The sequence below is a fragment of the Sarcophilus harrisii genome, chromosome 5, assembly GCF_902635505.1.
Source record: "Sarcophilus harrisii chromosome 5, mSarHar1.11, whole genome shotgun sequence".
In the NCBI taxonomy this organism is placed as follows: domain Eukaryota; kingdom Metazoa; phylum Chordata; class Mammalia; order Dasyuromorphia; family Dasyuridae; genus Sarcophilus; species Sarcophilus harrisii.
The window spans coordinates 286,307,598-286,321,852 of record NC_045430.1 but is presented as its reverse complement, the minus strand read 5'-3'; the positions used below and the strand labels follow the sequence as shown (position 1 = coordinate 286,321,852).

At 45.6% G+C, this 14,255-nt stretch overlaps 1 long non-coding RNA gene across 1 annotated transcript in view; it reads left to right on the top strand.

The window, feature by feature from the left end:
• Positions 1-14,255, top strand: part of LOC116419645 — a 30,861-nt gene continuing 16,606 nt past the window's right edge. Inside the window, exons 1-2 of the long non-coding RNA XR_004229913.1 lie at positions 1-2,941; positions 3,188-3,309. This is a non-coding gene — a long non-coding RNA (uncharacterized LOC116419645). The remainder of the gene's footprint in view (positions 2,942-3,187; positions 3,310-14,255) is intronic.

The following is a 14,255-nucleotide window of genomic DNA, read 5'->3' as shown; positions in this document are numbered from 1 at the left end:
CATTGGGTTAGGGGTAGCTAGGATGCAACACGCCTCTGGGATGAGGTCGTGGGGTGCTTCTAAGAAAAAGCAGCAACCCCCTGAAAGGAAAGACTCCAGAGCTCCAGCCCCTCCGCAGAGACGTGCTACACCTAGACAGGTTGGAAGAACTGAAGGAAGCCATCAGCTCCTTGAGCCATGCTGGCCTGTGTGACCTTCCATTTCCCTCCCCTAATTCAAGCCAGTGACACAGTTCCTAAGCTCCTACTCTGGGTAAAGCAGACAAAAAGAATCCAACAACCCTCCCTCAACAGAACAGAAACAAAGCCCTGCCCAGGACTTACATTCTCGGGGAGGGATAGAGTGTATAGGAATAAGGAAAACCAAAGTGATTTAAGGAGAGAGGGGACGTCACTGATTGGGAACATCTGAGAAGGCTTCATGGAGGAGGTGGTCTCCAAGCTGAAGTCAGTTAGGTAGACATTCTAGGAAACCAAGTCAGGGAGACTGCATTTTATCCTGGCTGTAATAAGGAGCCACTTAGATTTTTGAGGAGACGAATGTCATGGTTAAACCTGGGTATTCAAAAGACAATTTTGGCAAGAAGGTGGAAAAAAGGTACTAAAAGGGAGAGACTGGAAATGGGACAGAAGGTAGGAGGATATTCAAAAAATCTGCCAAGAAGTCAAAAGGGCCAGAACGAGCAGTGTGATTGAGGTAGTGGAGGAGAGGGATATGGGCAATCTTGAGGAGTCAGAGATAGGACTTGGGAACCAACCACATGGCAGGAATTAGGAAGAGAAGAGGATTAAGAATAATTCCAGGATTGCAAAAATTCCAGGATTGGGATGGTGGCTCAACCGAAGTAAGGAGGTTTGGAAAAAGGGAATATACAGGGGGGGAAACATTTGCTTCTGTTTTGAATATGTGTAGCTTGAGAAAATAATGAGCTGCTTATTTGGAGATCTGCCCTGGAGAATAGGCAATGTGGGACTAGAGTTCAGGAGTGAGACTAGGGCTAGAAATTTAAATCTGAGAGTCTGTGTAGTGATAACTAATAAAAAAACCCCATGATTAGTTGATTATATGGAGTTAATGATCTCAGCAGAAAGAGTGGGGAGAATAAGGCTGCCATATTATGGGAGGGCCTACTTGAAACTAGATAGAATAAATTTTGTAGAGGGATCAGTGGTCTCTGTTTAGTGACTTCTGGCAAACGTACAATTCTAGGATCTAAGAAAATGGATATTGAGAGTTAACTAACATCAAGGATGGACAGGGTGTCAGTGGTGCTAAGGGCAAGGGATTCCGGAATATAAGGAAGTTCATATATGGTCAGAACAGGGGTGATAGACTCAAAGAGCAAGAAAGGGTGGCGAGACTAGAATTCATGATGGAGATTAGGTTTAGAAAGGGAAAAAGACAGATAGTGCCAAATCAGAGTTTATATAGAAGGGGAATAATTTGAGAGTGAAGATGGAATAAAAATCATGTTTGTGGTCAACATGATATAGAGGCAAAAGTTGGGCTTGGGGCTTGGAGAACTTGAAGGTTATGATAATCAGAGGAATATCATGACTGCTGGTCATCCTTCCTGAAATCACCATCAGTTGCTCTAAGATCAAATGTTCGCTTTACAAAAGAAATGTGTGGAGAAAAGCAAGCTTTCCAAATTAGGGGGCCCCTGATAATTAGGAACTTGCCTCCTTGCAGTGCTGGCATAGTAACTGTAATGAATGAAGGTCTTTTCTCTGGAAAAAGTGTTCTCTGGGAAGGAAGTCTGAGACATAGGAGGCTCCGTGGGGGAAATGGGAGGTTTGCTACCTGCTGTGAGCCCCACCTAGAGTATGAGGCTCTGCTCAGTTCCTTGGGGAGTGGGACACATGGTGTATTCATTTCCTCTAACCTCTGTTCTAAGTTTCATTCTGTTTTCTTGATCCTATGTTGAGCATTGGGAGTCATGTGCTTATAATGGGAATTGGGAGAAGGACACTGGTGCTGTCATTAGTGAAGCTCCCAGATCTTCTGGTGGGCTCCAAGAGCCAGAGCAGAGAGAATTTCCTCCAAGAGCCCCTTTGAGTCCCATGAGAATCAAGTCACCAACACAAGGGTTACATCTGCTTTTTGTGAAACAGTCATATTTATTCTGAACTCAGAATGTCTAAAGAGGAAATACTTGGAATTTTCATAAATACGGGTTTGAGACTTTTTCTTCCTCCATGAAACTTGCCCTGCTCCCCTCTCCCAGTGCTTAGTGAGCCCTACCTCCTTCTCCCTCCCTCCCATTTATCAGTGTCCATGTTGTGCCTCCCAGAGCAATGTAAGCACTTTGAATATAGGGACTGTTCTTTTGTGATTGTTTCCTCAGTACTAAGGACAGCACCCGTGACCAGAATTTGCAAATGTTAAATTGGCTAGCTGAGGTGTCTCAGACTCCTTGCTTGCTTGTCTCCACTCCATCATTGCTCAGGGGGGAATTTTCTATGTGCACAGAAGTGGGAAGCATTTCCAGCTCCCCAACTCCCTTTTAATCGGGAAAGAGGTCCTGGCTTTAAAGAGATCCCATCTATTCTGCTCATCCTTTAGGATGCCTGACCTTTGGCTTTGAAAAATCTTGGGACAGCCCCAAGTGGATCCCTTGATTGGATCATTAGGGGCTTGTCCTTAGTTTCCTCTGAAGCTTCTGTTTCCTGGAAAAGTCGTGTCAGCTTTTTCTATATATTTACTTTGAGGTGACGATCTTTACTCAGGGTCTGCAGGGGGATTACTGCCTGAAAGTCTTCCAGGAGCCCAACGAGGCAGACATAGTACCAACATATTAAAGTTCTCAATGGAAGACGCATTGGTATCTCATGCATCTTCCCTGACCAAAGGCTGGGATTTTGAAGCGGGCCATTTCAGGAGTCCCGATGTCCTTCTCCGGGTCCCTTCGGATCCGATCTTGACATCTTTGTTGTTGCAGGTACATTTTCCTTTGCCGTTTGAATAGAAAAGTATCCGTGCTTTCACTCCATCCTCTTCCCATTTCTCAGTGACCCATGACGTCTTCCTCAATGGAAAACCTATTGCCGTTTTCCTAATTCATTGAGGGGGCCCTGAGAGATGCCCTGGGAACAGCCTGCGCCAGAATCCGTGGAGCTGGAGGAGTCTGCTGACCTTCCTACTTGGGTGACCGACTGACTTAATGTCCCTGGTCTTTGTCTTATAGAAATGAAGGAACTGGACTCGATGGCCCCTCGGGACCCTTCCAGCACCAGACCCAAGTATCCTGTGAAGCAAATCATTGCAGCCAGAGAAGGAAGAGAAGTGGAGAGGAATCACCCTGAAAAGGTGGGAGCAGAGCCCCAAATAATTCCGTTTCACGTTTCATGCTCTGTCCAAGTTTGCTTTCCTGGAGCTGACTTGGGACGGTGAGGAGTTGGGGTGCCGTGTCTAAGGGAGCAGCTCAGGTCTCTGCTGGTTCTCTCCCTCCCGAGTGGCCACGGCGGGTACTACAACCGGCTGCCGCCCATCCCAGGCCCTGCAGGAGGGACCCGGGAAAGAACCGTTTGGGAAGTGCACCATCTGGTGGCTTAACGCAGACATGACACGGAAGGAATGAAATGGGATTTCCCCCAGGTTTGTGTTATACCTGCAGAAGTGAGACTGATAAGTGCTGGGGAGTGCAGAATTCCAAATGTGCCCAGGACCCTGCTGGGGAAGAGATGAGAGGCACGGGCTGGGGGTCTTGGGAGTGCTCTCTGACTCCGCCCTCTCCTCACCTTCCATAGCCAACCAGTTGTCCAATCTTTCACAGCATCCTTGCCTCTGACCTCTTCTCTCTATTCACGTCAATGTTGCCTCAGTTCCGACTTCCATATCTCTCACCTGGACTATTTCAATGGCCTCTTACCTGGTCTCCTTGCCTCAAGTCTTGAGCCACGCTATAGAGAGAGGAACTGCTCCTAGCTGCCAACATGAGACTCCTTAAATGTCACTCCCCTACTCAGTCAACTTCAGTAGATCAAAAGGCCCCCAGTACCTCCTCCTTCCTAGCTTGTCATGGGCCCCACTGCCCCATGTACTCAGGCTCCAGCCCAGGTGCCATTTCCCACTTCTCATTTGCTCCCAATTTCCCAATCACATGTGCAATCATTGGTCAAATCCTGTTGCTTCAACCTTCGTGTTGTCTCTTGAATAGAACATCTGACCTCTGACACGACCAAGTCCTTATCCACTGCCATCTGGGACTCACCGTATCCTTTGGTGGGCAGCGTGCCTCAAGTCTCTCCCCACTGCAGCCAGCTCTCAGTGACCTTCCAAGGTGTGTTCTGACCATGCCACTTTCCTTTCCAATAAAGTAGCCCAGTTACCTCTGGGATCAAATCCTTTTGTGACTCTTAAAACCCTCCATAAGCTGCCTTTCTCCTCTGCTGCTCCCCCATGTATTCTGCACTGCACTCCAAGTCCCACCTCAGTGCCTTTGTCCTGTCCTGGGTAGCCCCCTGCCTGAGATTCTCTTCCTCCTCATCTCCAGGCTTCCCTCCTCCGCTTTCTCCATGACGATGGCTTCCCTCCATCGATGGGCTCTGCTCTCTCCTGCACATCTCCTCTTTGTACGAGGTGGTTTGTATGCTGCTCTCCCATTAGACTAGGAGTTCCTGGCCAGCAGGGCTTATCTCCAGCACTCGGCACATTGCCCGGCATACAGAAAGCCCTAATAGATGCTTGTTGCCTTGACTATTGCCTTTAAGCTCAGAGAAAAGCCTCCCTGATTGGCTTGGAAAATGCTTTGTGGTCTGAACCCAACTTCTTTCTCTAGCTCTTTATAGATGACTCCACTTCCCTCAATCTGCCATCTGGCCAAACTGGCCTTGTCCCTGTTCCTTCAGCCTGCACGCCATCTCCCACCCCTGGGAGTTCTTCCTTGCCTCTGTCTCAGAAAATCTGACTTTCTTCCAGATGCGGCTCTGGCAGGGTGGCAATGCTTACTCTGGGGCTACCCTCAGAAGCTCTGGTTCCCATTGCCAGGCTGAGAGTCCAGAGTCTGGCTACTTCCCCTCCCCTCAGGGCTCCAGAAGTTAATCTGAGGGCTCATGGGAGGAGGCATTCCAACACTTCATTTCTAAAAGATAATTAAGTGTAACCAGGTAACTAGTGTCAACTGTCTGTGATAAAGGGAAGAACGCCATTGAGGTCTCACTGACCTAGTGTTGGAAACCTTGGAACGCCGAATAATTGCAGATTCTTCTGTCAGGCTGTTAGCTGGTACAGAGCACAGAATACTGGGCCTGAAGTCAGGAAGACCCAAAGGGCAAATATCATCTTAGACACTTACTAGAGGTGTGATTCTAGGCAAAGAACTTCAAGTGTGTATGCCTTAGTTTCCTTGCCTATTAATATGAGGATAGTAAGAGCCCCTAACTCCCTGGGCTGTTAGGAGTGACTGCTAAGCTAAGTAGCCATTCCATAAGACTCCTCCTGCTCCAGCTACCCTCCCTCTTCAGTCCCCTGTAACTCCTCAGGGATTGACTTGGACCTGCCCTACCCTTTCCAGCCACACATAGCTTCCTGACCTCTGAAGTCTCCTTCCTCAATGATTTACACACTTCCATTCCATTATAAACTGTCTATTCCAGTGGAAGGAATACTAGTGAACTTCATCCATGTCCTTTGTGTAACTTTTCACCGAGACCATGGGAACATGCTTGCAGTTATCTGATAAGATGCCAGGAAGTGCAGGGAGGGAAGGACACTTTCTTTGTGCATCGATTAATACGCTTTCTTCATTTCTGACCTGTATTTGCTCTGGAAACCTGGCCAGTTCCCTGAGTAAATTCTCTGAGTAAAACTCTGAGTAAAAGAATGAACAATATTCTCCTTGTTGGGTCCCTTGAGACAGAGTCCCCTGCCCTGGAGGGCTGCTTTGTCTCAAAAGTCACATATCAAAAGAGACTGCCTAGTGTATTGCATTCTTTGTTCTTATCCCATAAAAACCCCTTAGTGGGAAAGGGACTTTGGGATCTTACCCAGGAAGTCCTTGCCTGGGACCCTTCCACCTGGAACCCTGAGGGCTATGAGTGGGATTCCCCAGCCAAGAAACTCAGATGTTGGTGCTTCCCCGAGTCGTGATGATGTATGTTGTTTGTTTGTTTCTTATATTGTCTTTGTTATTATAATGATCCCTGCATCTGTTGGTTGTGTATTATTTTTATGTTAGGGTTTTTCTTCCCCTCTGTCTTGTTTGAATCAAAGTTCTGAGCAGTAAACTTGGACTCCTCCCCTTTTAAGTCTGTGCCTGTTGAATGAGAATTCTGAACCTAGATTAACCTTACACCCAGTGAGTGTGAACCCTTCAACTTCCTTGCCCTCCTCCATGATTCCCCTCACTTGCCTTTCTGTGGCTACTGTCTCTGAGACTGAGGGACTTCCCTGGGGAGATTTTTAACATAACTCACCCTCTGGGCTCTGGTTTCTTGGGTCTGCCTGTATCTTGCAGTACAGACTCTCTGGATCTCCATTCAGATCTCCTGAAGATCTCACCGGTCCCTTTCATAGACTAGAACTCCTAGGCGTGCCCAGGTATACACTAGAATGAGCCAATGAAATAACTCAGAACTCAGTCCCATCAAGAAGGAGTACACAGGGGTCACCGGCACTTCCCAGGACATTTCTTGTGGCCATTAAAGTGAGTGGAAACATTATGTCAAGGAGACGTCATCCATGTCTCATTCCCAGACCCCCATAGGAGTTTCCAGGTTACTCCTGCTCAGACTCCCTGCAAATATAATTAGCCTGCTGAAGTCATTTCCATCAGTCACTTCATCAATAAACATTTATTGAACACCTATCATGTACCACTAGGAATACAAAGAAAGGAAAAAGTGTCTGGCTTCAAAGAAGGCCGGTGAGCTAGCACAATGGATAGGATACTGGCCTGCAGTCAGGAAGACTCATCTTCACGAGGTCAAAATCATAGCTCTGTGATCCTGGAAAAGTCACTTAACCTTGTTTGCCTCAGTTTCCTCAGCTGTAAAATGATCTGGAGAAGGAAATGGCAAGTCCTCCAGGATCTTTTCTGAGAATGGTCTTTGAGGGGCTCACAGTGTAATGAGGAGATAACATACAAGCAGTGATGACCACATAGGAGAAATGGGGGCCAGAGGAAAGGCACATATTAGGAGGAGGAGAGGCAAGTCTTCTTACAGGACTAAGCAGGACCTCGGGGTCCCTCCACCAAAGAGTTAGTTACTATTGCCACATCCCTACCTACAGACACAGACCTAGTGAAGAAGCTACCCTAGCTGGCCCTCCCTTTCACAATTGGGGGAAAGTCTAGGAGTCCCTCTTCTCCTGTCCAAGAGCTGCTGCCCTCAAGCAACCCCCCAGAAACAGGTACAGTTGGGCATGGCCCCACCTATGAGCCCCCAAACTCCTCAGCATCCCCCCAGGATCAGGTGCAGGTGGGCATGGCCCCACCTATGAGCCCCCAAACTCCTCAGCATCCCCTCAGGAGCAGGGGCAGCTGGGAGCAGCTCTCTGGAGATTTTCCATTAAGTTCCCGATCAGTTCTGTTGCTGATCAGCTCCAGTTATTGACTTGGTTCATCTTAGCTCTGCTTCTGACAGCCAGCTTTCTTAAGTAGATCCGTTTTTCACTGTGTTCTGTAACATTCCCATCCCTTACCACTCTTTTGTAATGTAAGCTTTCATCCTCAGATTTATTTTGGGGGCTTAGTCACTGCTTTTATGGTCCAAAGCCTGTAAAGATTTATAGGTTAGCTCTTTTTCGGTTAACCATTTTTTCCCTTTCCATAACATAGCTGCTGTAAAGTCCCAAATTGTTAAGACTAAATAATTTTTGCTCCTAATCCAATTTCTTAAAAGTGCTGGAGCTGCTGAGTCTATTGTTCTGACTTCTTAGTTCTTCCCATGTGATTGCCGTTTATTTCAAATAAAGCATTTCATGATTATACCTGGAATAGGGTAATTATTGAAGCCATCCCTTCCTTTCCTCGGTCCGCAACAAACAGCTTCCACTCTGGATCTGTGTTTCTCAAAGAATGGTCCTCTCAGTGTTCCAATTAACCCTAGAAAGACCCAAATCTTTCCCAAAGAGGTTAGGATGGACACCAGACTAAAGCGAGTTTGGAGCGTTGGGTCAGGGTGGAGAAGGAAAAACAAATCTCCCATATCTATGTTTGTCCAAGACTTGGAATGAATGGCCTCTCAAATTCCTTTCAGCTCGGAGGTTCTATAATGACGTATGGGATAATGAATTCAAGTTTAACAACCAGAGTGATATTTATAAGCCCATTGGAATGGATTGTACAAATGAGATCTGGATTTTAAATTGGCCTCTTCTATTTGAATTTTTCTCTTTCTTCCTTTCTCTCTTAGGAGATAATGACTTTCTCCTCAATCTTAGTTTTCCATCAAAACCTGAGTGACCACTTGACAGGTACGCCACAGAAGGATTTCTTTCCAGGTCCAGACTGGATGATATGTCTCGGAGTTTCTTCCAACTCTGACATTCTGGGGTTAGAAACTGCACCACTGAGCTGTTTGAAGGTCACGATAGGTACAAAAGACAAATGCGAATTCACAGCATTTATTAAGTGCTGACTGTATTTAAAGAGCTGTCCTAAGCATAGAAAAAGATGTGTGAAGATAAATGAAATATGGACAGGAGATGATGAGCCAAACTCAAAATGCCTGCTTAATAGTTAATGGTGATTCCCTCAGTCTGTTTGTTCTTTAGAAGTTTGTAGGGCACCCAGCCTGGCTAGCTGCTAAGGCTGAGCCGGAATGAGTGAGGGAGGCTGGGCCTAGGGCTGGACACAAGAGGGCCTCGAAGATCCCTTTGGTCTAGCAGCAGCTGCCATCGAGGGGGTTCTCCTCGTTTGCCCAGGAACACTGGGATTCCCTTGTGGCCAGTAACTCTTTCGGAGTGCCCAGCATCAGATAGCAGGTGGTTGTTGTTGGTTTTTACAAGTATTGATTAAGTTGAATGTTCAATAGAATGAAATGAAGTAGTTGAGTTGGCAATTCTCTCTGTCTGTCTGTCTCTGTTTCTCCCTCTGTTTCTCTCTGTATGAACAGAAGATATTTATACATTAGAAGTGCAGGGGATGCTCCTCACTGGGGTTCAGTGTTTTCTTTGATATATCCCGTCACCTCTGAACTGACATAGTCCACTGGCTGATCATCCTACCTCAAGGTTCCCCCTTCTTTAGGCCATCCTCCACTAACCCATCAAATTGAGCTTCATAAATCACAAATCTGAGCGCCCCCCACTGTTCAGCCAGTTCTGATGGTTCCCTGTCGCCTCCAGGATCAAATATAAAATCCTCTGTTTTGGTACTTAACTCCCTTTATGAGCGAGCTCTTTCCTAGCTGTGGTGAAACTGAGGCAGTTAATGACTACTAATCATCTTAATTTGACCCCACTCCTTTATTGTCCAGAGGAGGCTGGATTAACCTGGGAACTAGAATCAGCCAATCAGGAGGCAGACTGAGCATCCCTTGAACTGGGCATCCCAAGTTCCTTTGTTTGCTTGCTGAACTCAGAGCTCCCTCTGCTGTACTGGCTCAGACTAGCTCATGCTGACCCCCAACGAACCAAGGACCCGTGGGGGACCCGGGGGACCCCGATGGCAGGCCCTGATGAGGTCATGATGCTATTGCCTGAACCTCCCCTCTGGGGTTTTTTGTCTCTCTAACCCCCTGCAGCTGTACCCACCGTGAGCTCAGTCCTGGCTGCAGATCCCCCGGCCAGCTTGAGAGGAGCAGTCTAATACTGTTCTCTCTTTCTCACATCCAATTCTGGGCATGACTTTTTCTGGTCTTTTTATAGTTTACTCCATCCCCCCTCCGGGAGGATGCACCCTCATACACCCGGACATCCAGTAACCCCGGATGACTAGTTCCTTTCTTTGAATGCCCAGCTCTTACCTCAATGTCTAGCACACAATGGGCATTTCATAAGTACTTATTTGAGCAGAGAAGTGATGAAGTGAATAGAGCACTATTCCTTGAGTCAGGAAGACCCGAGTTCAAATCTTACCTGAGAAACTTAAAAGCTGGGTAACTCTGGGCAAGTCACTTAGCCCTATTTATCCCAGTTTCCTCACTTGTAAAATGAGCTGGCGAAGGAAATGGCAGCCCACCCCAGTATTGTAATGCCGGAGAAACTGAGGCAAGATAGAGATTAGAGAGTTTTTAATATTTTATTTGGATTTCTGAGAGGGAGAGATTTTCTGGGACCAAAGGATCCATTTTTGTCCCAGGGCTGATGTCTTAAAGCATTCAGCAACAGCAGCAGCAGCCCTGAATGTGAGATTCCAGTGAATTATATATGACCCCAAGATTGGGAAACAAAGGCAAGGGGGGGGGAGTCCAGGCAGGGACCATCAATTCGGTTCTGACAGGCTGGGGGTAGGAACAGAAATCTGATAAACTGGGAGTGAAGGGAGTAGTTAGTTAGAGACAGAAAGTCTGGAACTTAGAGATAGGGGATGCCAGTTGGTATCTGTATAGGACATCTGGAGTCTTATCTTTTGGAAGGCCAGAGTGGCCAGATCTCCACAGCCCTAATTATCTCAGTCCTAATGAACAGGAAGGGGTGTTGCAACCACGGGGATTGAGGCAGAACAATTCAAAGAACTGAGACAGGACAACTTAGGGAAACTGAGGGAGGACAATAAAAGGAAACCGTGACACAATAATTTCTTTCCCCCCCCCCCCCAACCCAAATGGTGTCAGGAAGAATTGGACAAAACTCAAATGATTCAACATCAGCAAGATGTTTATTGACCAATTCACACATTCTCCATAATGAGGGTTGAGTCAATGACACTAGAAAAGAGACCCCTCCCCCATGTTTATCAGGGAGGTTAGATTCTTGATTGGGCGATGTAGTTCGTCTTGCCCTGGGAGAGTGAGTCTGGGTATCGCTACACTGATATATAGTCCTTTGTAAAATGTAATAGATATTAATTGGTTTACGCATGTTATTTTAAGAATAATAATTAATCTCCAATAATAATTGGAGATATTTTAACGAGTTGATCGATTTTGGGGCATTCACATGGGTGGTGGGTTCATAGATGATTCTAGGGAAAACTACCCCCAACCTCAGAGTTATACCTGAAAATCTGAGGAGGAGAGGAGTCATGCTACCGTCTGGGGACCCAGCCTTCAAGTCTGCATGGAGTGCTCCAGAGATCTCGAGCCTCATCCTACAAGGTAACATTTATTTTTCAAGAAACAGTCTCCCCACTTCTCTCCACCGAGAACAATGAAATTAGATCAATAGACTTCTGGGCAATGAGCTGTGATGTGCAGCTCATTTGGAAGAGAATGGGAAATACACATTTCCAAAGTTCTCCATTTCTCAACTCATTGACCATCAGTGTGATTGCTGATGAGACAGCCCTTTATTTGTGCATCTGAGAGGTCGCTGATGGCCCCTTAGAGAGAAAGTCGGTCCGAAGGCCCATTAAACTGGGATGAATGACTGCACTGCAGGTGGGAACTGAGGAGCTTTAAATGGTCTTTAATGCTCTGTTTTTCAGCAGCAAATTTTAGTCAAACTCTTTTCCTATTGTTTCTCCAACTTAACTAAATGGGTTTTTGTTCCCGCAGTTCTGCATAATTCCTTGGTGTTTTGCTTTGAACAATGAATGTAATTCAATGCAAGGCAAAAACGAAAACAAACTCAAGGGCTAATGACACACCAAGAATTGAGCTGGTGATTTAGAGGAAACAATCTTTCCCAGGCAATTCCCAATGGCATCGTGTTCCTCCATCTTGAGGAATAATAAGGGGAAGGGGTCCTGCCACTGTCTGCTTTCTCCTTTTATAGATCAGGACCCCTCCCCGGGCCCCAGAAGGTTAAATGGCTTGCCCAATGTCAGAAAGAGATTCCAATCCAGGTGGTCTGACCCAAGTCTGGTTGTCTGACCCCGGTACCACACTGTCTCCTCGTTCTCCCCTCTTCCCTTGTTCACTGAGGATAAGCAATTAACCAAACAAGCACTTATTAAGCACCTCCTATGTGCTAGACATTGTCCTTTGTTGGAGTGGGGAAGATGACAAGTTCATATGTAAATGCAGAGATACCACGTGGCAGGAGGGGCGTTAGCAGATAGAATATGGGGCTTGTGTGGTACCTGAAAGGCACAGAGGTGTGTCATGGAAGGAGAGAAGCCAGTTTGGCCCCTCAGAGTGAAGAAGGAGCCAAAAAAGAGAGACTGGGAAACCTGACAGGACAGTTATATTTCATCCTCGATGAGGGGCAATAGAGAGCCAGTGGGCTTTGCTGCCATCATCTAGGTAAGGGGTGATGAGGGCCTGAATAGGGTTGAAAGAAGGGCTCAGAGATGAGAGATATGAAGGTAAAAATGGCCAGATTTGCCAGCTGGAGATGAGGGGGGGTTGGAGAGTGAGGAACCCAGGAAAATGCCTGGGAAAGAAGGCTAGCAGAGCGTCTATAGCAATAAAGATTGATGTGGTGCAGCCATTGTCCATTTATGATTTGGTATTTTTAACATTCTTTTTATATTTTTAGTTCTGAATCCCTCCCCCATACTTCCTCCCTACTGAGAAGGCAAGCAATATAACAAATATACTTGTAAAAGCATACAAAATGTATTTCCATATTAACCATATTTTTAAAAAGCAGGAAAAGTAAAGAAAGTAAGAAAATTATGTTTCAATCTGTATTCAGAGTTCATCAGTTCTCTCCCTGGAGATAGGCAGAATTTTTTGTTTTTATCATAAGTACATTGGAATTCTCGAATCGTTGTATTGATCATAGTAGACAAGTCTTTCTCAGTTAATGGTCACCACAGCTTTGCTGTTATGGAGCACAATGCTCTCCCACTTCTTCTCACTTTACTTTGCATAAGTTCAGATAGGTCTTACCATGTTATTTTGAGACTTGTCATTTCCCATAGCACAAGAGTACTCCATCATAATCATATATATTACTTGGTGAGCCATTCCCTGATGAGCATCTCCTCATTTTCCAATTCTTTGCCATCACAAAAAATCTGCTATAAATATTGAATGGGATAAACTGAGTGAAGACTTCTCATAAGAATGTAGACTTGACTTGTACCCTAAGTATAACTTGAAACTTTGCAATAACAAGTTGTGCTATAGCCAAAAGTGTTAGCTTAGATAAATATGCATTTCCCTCCTCTTCTCCCTGCCCTTTCTTTGCCACAATTAGCATTAAATTCTTAATATGATGTGTTACTGATGGTAAGAATGTGTCATTGGATAGTGTTCTTTGTGTCTGGGCAGCTTTTTAGTTGGTCTCTGTGATGCTGTTCCAGTGGCAGTGCAGAGAATTTAAGTGTGAGAATCCCCTTCTGGTCAGCACAGGTTCAATGTGAAAGAATTCATGAACCCAAAATATTAATGGCAAAAAGGAAGTTTCACTGGCACTGCAGAAGTCACCTTTGTTCAGAGACTGACTTCCTCAGTGGCAAGGTCCTGGTAGAGAAATGACAAAAGGTTTTTCCACTGAGAAGAGGGTCTCTTCACAGCGGGCAGGAGTCCTGCTATGCCAGGGAAAGAAGTTCTTTGACAAGGCATAATCCTGCTTTGGACATTCTGCAAAGAAATGAGTTTAAAATGGCTCTTTAATAGGAAATCTGAGACTGAAGTTTCAATTGAATGAAATTCCTTCAATGTTGTTACTGGTCCCAGGCCTAGAATACTTGGAGTTTCAAGCCACTCAATATCAGACCCAGATCTCTCAATTGAATGAAAATCACTTTGAAGGCTTTTTCAGCATGAATGGGGGATCCAGTTTCCCAAAAAGATCAATGGGGGGTGATTTGCCTTAGAAAAAGACCAGCCTGGAAAGTATGTTTTCTCCTAGACTCTTTGGAGCCTGGGAGACCCCAATCTCTCTTCTTTTGCAGCTCAAAGGGGATGCAATTTTTACAGACTTAACCCACATCATCTGGGCAGATTTTTAGTCTCTGAGTAGATTTCCACGTCTTAGAATATAAGCCTGGACTTCCAGTCAATGGGTGAAAAGTTAAGAAGGGGGTGGGGCTTCCGTGTTAAGGTCTATATAATCCTGTGTTTTGTAGCTTGTGCTTTGCATTTCTATACTAACACTGCTGTGATTGGTAGCTGCCCTTTCTCATAATAAATCCTTTTTGTTTTTTACCTTGAGAGTTTCTGATTTAAATCTGATTATGGGTCACTGTGTCACACATATATTTTTGCATATGTGGGTCTTTTCCCTTTTCATAATAATTTTGGGATACAGACTTG